Raw genomic sequence first — 6723 nt, forward strand, 5'->3', positions numbered from 1 at the left:
GGTCGTTTCTTGTCCGGTTGCCCTGTCTTCGACCTGGGAACCCAATTTTGGTCCTCGGGTCCCATTTTTTTTTGTCTCGCATCCCACTTTTGGCCTGTGGCCTTTTCGGGGTCGATTCTCGTTTTGGGCATCAGAGCATGTTTCTTCTCCTAAAACCCAATATTTGTTTATTAAGTCTCGGAACACATTTTTGTTCTCGTGGACCCATCATGGGTCTTGGAACGCATTTGTGGTCCTTGGGTCCCATTTTGCATCCCGAAACTTGTGTTTTGGTGCTTGATCCCTATTTTGGGTGCCCACCTTGCACCAAGTGCGCACCCGGGGCAAACCGAGCGCCTTGGTGCACCGGGGCAAGATCGAGCGTGCACCCGAGGCGCCCCGAACATGCACCAAGGTGCACTCGGCCCACATGTGAGCGCAGGTCGTTGCGCCCGAGGTGGTGTGTGGGCACCGCGTTGCAGACGGGACACTGCACGCACACGACGCCCCGTCCAGGTGCACGCACGTAGGCCGGGCCGGGTGCACACCCGACGCCCTAGCAAGGTGCGCGCACCCGGGCAGGGCTCACACTTGGCGAACGGGGCGCACTTCGCGAGGGAGGGTGTGCACCTCGACGGGGGTGGGTGGCCGGGGTGGATTCGCACGTGGGTCGCGGTTTGCTAAGTACACACTGCGACAAGCTCATAACGGGTGCGATCATACCAGCGTTAGTGCACCGGATCCCATCAGAACTCCGCAGTTAAGCGCGCTTGGGCCGGAGTAGTACTGGGATGGGTGACCTCCCGGGAAGTCCCGGTGTTGCACCCTTTCTTAGTTTTTCGCCGGGCGTCGCAATGCTATTTGAATAAACCTTTTGCCCGTTTGCGTTCTCGTCGGGGCCGGGCCGGGCCGGGGTGCGCTGCCCGCACTACCGCGCGCGCGGGGGGCGACACCGAGCGCGCACCCGAGGCGCCCCGAGCACACAGGCCACGGTGCAACCCGGGCATTGTGCGCGCACCCCGGTGCGCCCGAGGTGCTGCGCGCGCACCCAGGTGAAATCGGTGTGCACCTCGGCCAGTGCGCGCTCGGTCGAGTCGCGCACGTTGGCCAAGGTGCACGGTGATGTTTCTTACTCTAAGGTTCCGCACCAGACGCCCGGGACAGGTGAGCGAAGCTGGGCGGGGCCGGGTGCGCGGCCGGGGCAGGTGCACGCAGCTGGAGAGAGCTTTGGAGCACACCAGAGGTGCGCACCTTGGAGCACACTTCGGAGCGCACCAATGATGCGCTCCATTCAAAAGTTTCCTGAAAAGGCAAAAAAAGTTGAGATTATAGAATTTCCCACTTGAGAGATTGTAAAAAAAAAAAATTTAAAATGAAGGAAACGCGGGTGCCAAGGTGTGCGCGCCCGGGTGCGCAGCCCAGCCAAGGTGTGCGCACCAAGGCGCCCACCCTGGCGAAGGTGCACGCAAGGTGCGCACCCGAGGCAAACCGGACAATTAACCCAACTTTCGACTTCGCGCGCACCTGCGCACCTTGGAGCGCACTTCGGAGCGCTCCTTGGTGCGCACCAATCTTGGGCACCTCGGAGTGCACCATGGCGCCCACCAAGGTGCGCACCCGGGGCAAACCGAGCTCCGACTTCGTGCGCACCTTGGAGCGCACGAAAGGTGCGCACCATGGCGCCCACCAAGGTGCGCAGCCCAGCCAAGGCGTGCGCATCAAGGTGCGCACCCTGGCGAAGGTGCGCACCCGGGGCAAACCGAGCTCCGACTTCGTGCGCACCTTGGAGCGCACAAAGGGTGCGCAACCCAGCCAAGGTGTGCGCACCCCGGGCAAACCGAGCTCCGAATCGTGCGCACCTTGGAGCACACTTCGGAGCCCTCCTTGGTGCGCACCGATGTTGCGCACCTCGGAGCGCACCCGGGGAAAACAATGCAATTAACCCGACTTTCGACTTCGTGGGCACCTCGGAGCGCTCTCGGGTTCGCACCTCGGAGCACACCGAGGTGCGCACCTTTGATGCGCTGCCTTCACCAATTTCCAGAAAAGGCAAGAAAACATTGAGAAGGTGTGCGCACCGAGGTGCCCACCCTGGCGAAGGTGCACGCGAGGTGCGCACCCGGGGCAAACCGGGCTCCGACTTCGTGCACGCCATGCTGCGCACCTTGGAGGGCCATGGTGCGCACCTTGGAGCACACTTCGGAGCGCTCAATGGTGCCCAACCCAGCCAAGGTGCCCACCGCGGCGAAGGTGCACGCGAGGTGCGCACCCGGGGCAAACCGGGCTCCGACTTCGTGCACGCCGCACCTTGGAGCACACTTCGGAGCGCTCCTTGGTGCGCACCAGGGCGCGCAACCCAGCCGAGGTGCCCACCCCGGCGAAGGTGCACGCGGGGTGCGCACCCGGGGCAAACCGGGCTCCGACTTCGTGCACGCCATGGTGCCCACCGCGGCGAAGGTGCACGCGAGGTGCGCACCCGGGGCAAACCGGGCTCCGACTTCGTGCACGCCGCACCTTGGAGCACACTTCGGAGCGCTCCTTGGTGCGCACCAGGGCGCGCAACCCAGCCGAGGTGCCCACCCCGGCGAAGGTGCACGCGAGGTGCGCACCCGGGGCAAACCAGGCTCCGACTTCGTGCACGCCATGGTGCCCACCGCGGCGAAGGTGCACGCGAGGTGCGCACCCGGGGCAAACCGGGCTCCGACTTCGTGCACGCCGCACCTTGGAGCACACTTCGGAGCGCTCCTTGGTGCGCACCATGGTGCCCACCAGGGCGCGCAACCCCGCCGAAGGTGCACGCGAGGTGCGCACCCGGGGCAAACCGGGCTCCGACTTCGTGCACGCCGCACCTTGGAGCACACTTCGGAGCGCTCCTTGGTGCGCACCAGGGCGCGCAACCCCGCCGAAGGTGCACGCGAGGTGCGCACCCGGGGCAAACCGGGCTCCGACTTCGTGCACGCCATGGTGCGCACCAGGGTGCCCACCGCGGCGAAGGTGCGCACCCGGGGCAAACCGGGCTCCGACTTCGTGCACGCCGCACCTTGGAGCACACTTCGGAGCGCTCCTTGGTGCGCACCAGGGCGCGCAACCCAGCCGAGGTGCCCACCCCGGCGAAGGTGCACGCGAGGTGCGCACCCGGGGCAAACCGGGCTCCGACTTCGTGCACGCCATGGTGCCCACCGCGGCGAAGGTGCGCACCCGGGGCAAACCGGGCTAGGACTTCGTGCACGCCGCACCTTGGAGCACACTTTGGAGCGCTCCTTGGTGCGCACCATGGTGCCCACCAGGCCGCGCAACCCAGCCAAGGTGTGCGCACCAAGGTGCACGCGAGGTGCGCACCCGGGGCAAACCGGGGTCCGGCTTCGTGCACGCCGCACCTTGGAGCACACATCGGGGCGCTCCCGGGTTCGCACCGGCGTTGCGCACCGTGGTGGGCACCTCGGAGCGCACCGTGGTGGGCACCTCGGAGCACACCAAGGTGGGCAGCGAGGTGCGCACCTTTGATGCGATGCCTTCACTAATTTCCATAAAAGGCAAAAAAAAACGAGATTTTAAAATTTCCGTTTTGAAAGATAGTGAGAAAAAGGGAATGCTGGTGCCATCTTGAGCCCGCCCTGGTGCGCAGCCCAGCCAAGGTGTGCGCACCAAGGTGCCCACCCTGGCGAAGGTGCGCGCCCGGGCAATTAACCCAACTTCCAACTTCGCGCGCGCCAGGGTGGGAGCGCACCCAACAACCGGGCCTGGGAAGAGCCAATGCGAGAAACCCCACCAAACGCTCTGACAAAAAAAGAGGGGGCGCTCCAGTAACCCCGCTTCGGAGCGCACCCTGGGCAAACCCAGCCAGGGTGCCCACCCCGGCCAAGGTGCAGGCGAGGTGCGCACCCGGGGCAAACCGGGCTCCGACAACGTGCACGCCGCACCTTGGAGCACACTTCGTAGCGCTCCCGGGTGCGCACCTCAGAGCACACCAAGGTGGGCAGCGAGGTGCGCACCTTTGATGCGCTGCCTTCACTAATTTCCAGAAAAGGCAAAAAAAAGAGGAGATTTTAAAATTTCCGTTTTGAAAGATAGTGAAAAAAACGGAACGCGGGTGCCATCTTGAGCCCGCCCTGGTGCACAGCCCAGGTAAGGTGCCCACCCTGGCAAAGGTGCGCACCCGGGCAATTAACCCTACTTCCGACTTCGTGCGCGCCAGGGTGGCAACCGGGCCTGGGAAGAGCCAATGCGAGAAACCCCACCAAACGCTCCGACAAAAAAAGAGGCGGCGCTCCAATAACCCCGCTTCGGAGCGCAGCCGGGGCAAACCCAGCCAAGGTGCCCACCCCGACGAAGGTGCACGCGAGGTGCGCACCCGGGGCAAACCGGGCTCCGACAACGTGCACGCAGCACCTTGGAGCACACTTCGAAGCACTCCCGGGTGCCCACCGGCGTTGCGCACCGTGGTGGGCAGCGAGGTGCGCACCTTTGATGCGCTGCCTTCACTAATTTCCAGAAAAGGCAAAAAAAAATGAGATTTTAAAATTTCCGTTTTGAAAGATAGTGAAAAAAACGGAACGCGGGTGCCATCTTGAGCCCGCCCTGGTGCGCAGCCCAGGCAAGGCATGCGCACCAAGGTGCCCACCCGCGGTGCACGCCCGGGGCAAACCGGGCTCCGACTTCGTGCAGGCCGCACCTTGGAGCACACTTCGGAGCGCTCCTTGGTGCGCACCATGGTGCCCACCAGGGCGCACCCGGGGCAAACCGGGCTCCGACTTCGTGCACGCCGCACCTTGGAGCACACATCGGAGCGCTCCCAGGTTCGCACCAGCGTTGCGCACCTTTGATGCGCTGCCTTCACTAATTTCCAGAAAAGGCAAAAAAAAACGATATTTTAAAATTTCCGTTCTGAAAGATAGTGAAAAAAACGGAACGCGGGTGCCATCTTGAGCCCTTCCTGGTGCGCAGCCCAGGCAAGTTGTGCGCACCAAGGTGCCCACCCTGGCGGAGGTGCGCGCCCGGGGCAAACCGGGCTCCGACTTCGTGCACTGCATGGTGCCCACCAAGGCGCGCAACCCAGCCAAGGTGCCCACCGCAGCGAAGGTGCACACGAGGTGCGCACCCGAGGTGCACACCCGGGGCAAACCGAGCTCCGACTTCGTGCACGCCGCACCTTGGAGCACACTTCAGAGCGCTCCTTGGTGCGCACCAGGGCGCGCAACCCAGCCAAGGTGCTCACCCCGGCGAAGGTGCACGCGAGGTGCGCACCCGGGGCAAGCCGGGCTCGGACTTCGTGCACGCCGCACCTTGGAGCACACATCGGAGCGCTCCCGGGTTCGCACCAGCATTGCGCACCTTTGATGCGCTGCCTTCACTAATTTCCAGAAAAGGCAAAAAAAAAAAAAAAACGAGATTTTAAAATTTCCGTTTTGAAAGATAGTGAAAAAAACGGAACGCGGGTGCCATCTTGAGCCCGCCCTGGTGTGCAGCCCAGGCAAGTTGTGCGCACCAAGGCACCCACCCTGGCCAAGGTGGGTCACGGGGTGGGTCCTAGGGTGGGTAACGGGGTGGGTACTAAGGTGCGTGCCAAGGTGGGTCATGGGGTGGGTGCCAAGGTGGGCACCAGGGTGGGTGTGCACCAACCCTAGCCAGGGTAGGTCACGGGGTGGTTGTCGGGGTGGGCGTCAAGGAGCCAAGGTGGGTGGCAAGTAGCCAAGTTGCGTGCCAAGGTGGGTGTCGGGGTGGGTGCCAAGGATCCAAGGTGGGTGCCAAGGAACCAAGGTGGGTGTCTGGGTGGGTGCCGAGGTGGGAGCCAGGGTGGGTCCCAAGGTGAGTGCAAAGGTGGGTGCCAGGGTCAAGGTGAGTGCCAATGTGGGTTCCAAGGTGCCAGGGTCAGGGTGAGTGCCAATGTGGGTTCAAAGGTGCTAAGTTGGGTGCGAGGTTGGGTGCGAGGGTGGGTGGGTGCCAAGGTGTGCTAGGTGGAAGCCCGGGTGGGTCGGCATCCCATGGGTGTCGAGTTGGGTGCCTGATGGGTGCTTCTTGTCAAGTTTTAGTCGTCGGGACTCATTTCGAGCCTTAGAGGTCGTTTCTTGTCCGGTTGCCCTGTCTTCGACCTGGGAACCCAATTTTGGTCCTCGGGTCCCATTTTTTTTTGTCTCGCATCCCACTTTTGGCCTGTGGCCTTTTCGGGGTCGATTCTCGTTTTGGGCATCAGAGCATGTTTCTTCTCCTAAAACCCAATATTTGTTTATTAAGTCTCGGAACACATTTTTGTTCTCGTGGACCCATCATGGGTCTTGGAACGCATTTGTGGTCCTTGGGTCCCATTTTGCATCCCGAAACTTGTGTTTTGGTGCTTGATCCCTATTTTGGGTGCCCACCTTGCACCAAGTGCGCACCCGGGGCAAACCGAGCGCCTTGGTGCACCGGGGCAAGATCGAGCGTGCACCCGAGGCGCCCCGAACATGCACCAAGGTGCACTCGGCCCACATGTGAGCGCAGGTCGTTGCGCCCGAGGTGGTGTGTGGGCACCGCGTTGCAGACGGGACACTGCACGCACACGACGCCCCGTCCAGGTGCACGCACGTAGGCCGGGCCGGGTGCACACCCGACGCCCTAGCAAGGTGCGCGCACCCGGGCAGGGCTCACACTTGGCGAACGGGGCGCACTTCGCGAGGGAGGGTGTGCACCTCGACGGGGGTGGGTGGCCGGGGTGGATTCGCACGTGGGTCGCGGTTTGCTAAGTACACACTGCGACAAGCTCATAAC

At 63.2% G+C, this 6723-nt stretch overlaps 1 non-coding gene across 1 annotated transcript; it reads left to right on the plus strand.

Moving 5' to 3' along the window:
- Positions 1–688: 688 nt before the first annotated feature.
- Positions 689–807, plus strand: LOC131870910 (5S ribosomal RNA). The gene has a single exon (XR_009369211.1). It is a non-coding gene; the product is annotated as a 5S ribosomal RNA (ribosomal RNA).
- The last annotated feature ends 5916 nt before the right edge of the window (positions 808–6723 follow it).

Source organism: Cryptomeria japonica, unplaced genomic scaffold (genome assembly GCF_030272615.1).
Source record: "Cryptomeria japonica unplaced genomic scaffold, Sugi_1.0 HiC_scaffold_357, whole genome shotgun sequence".
Classification (NCBI taxonomy): Eukaryota; Viridiplantae; Streptophyta; class Pinopsida; order Cupressales; family Cupressaceae; genus Cryptomeria; species Cryptomeria japonica.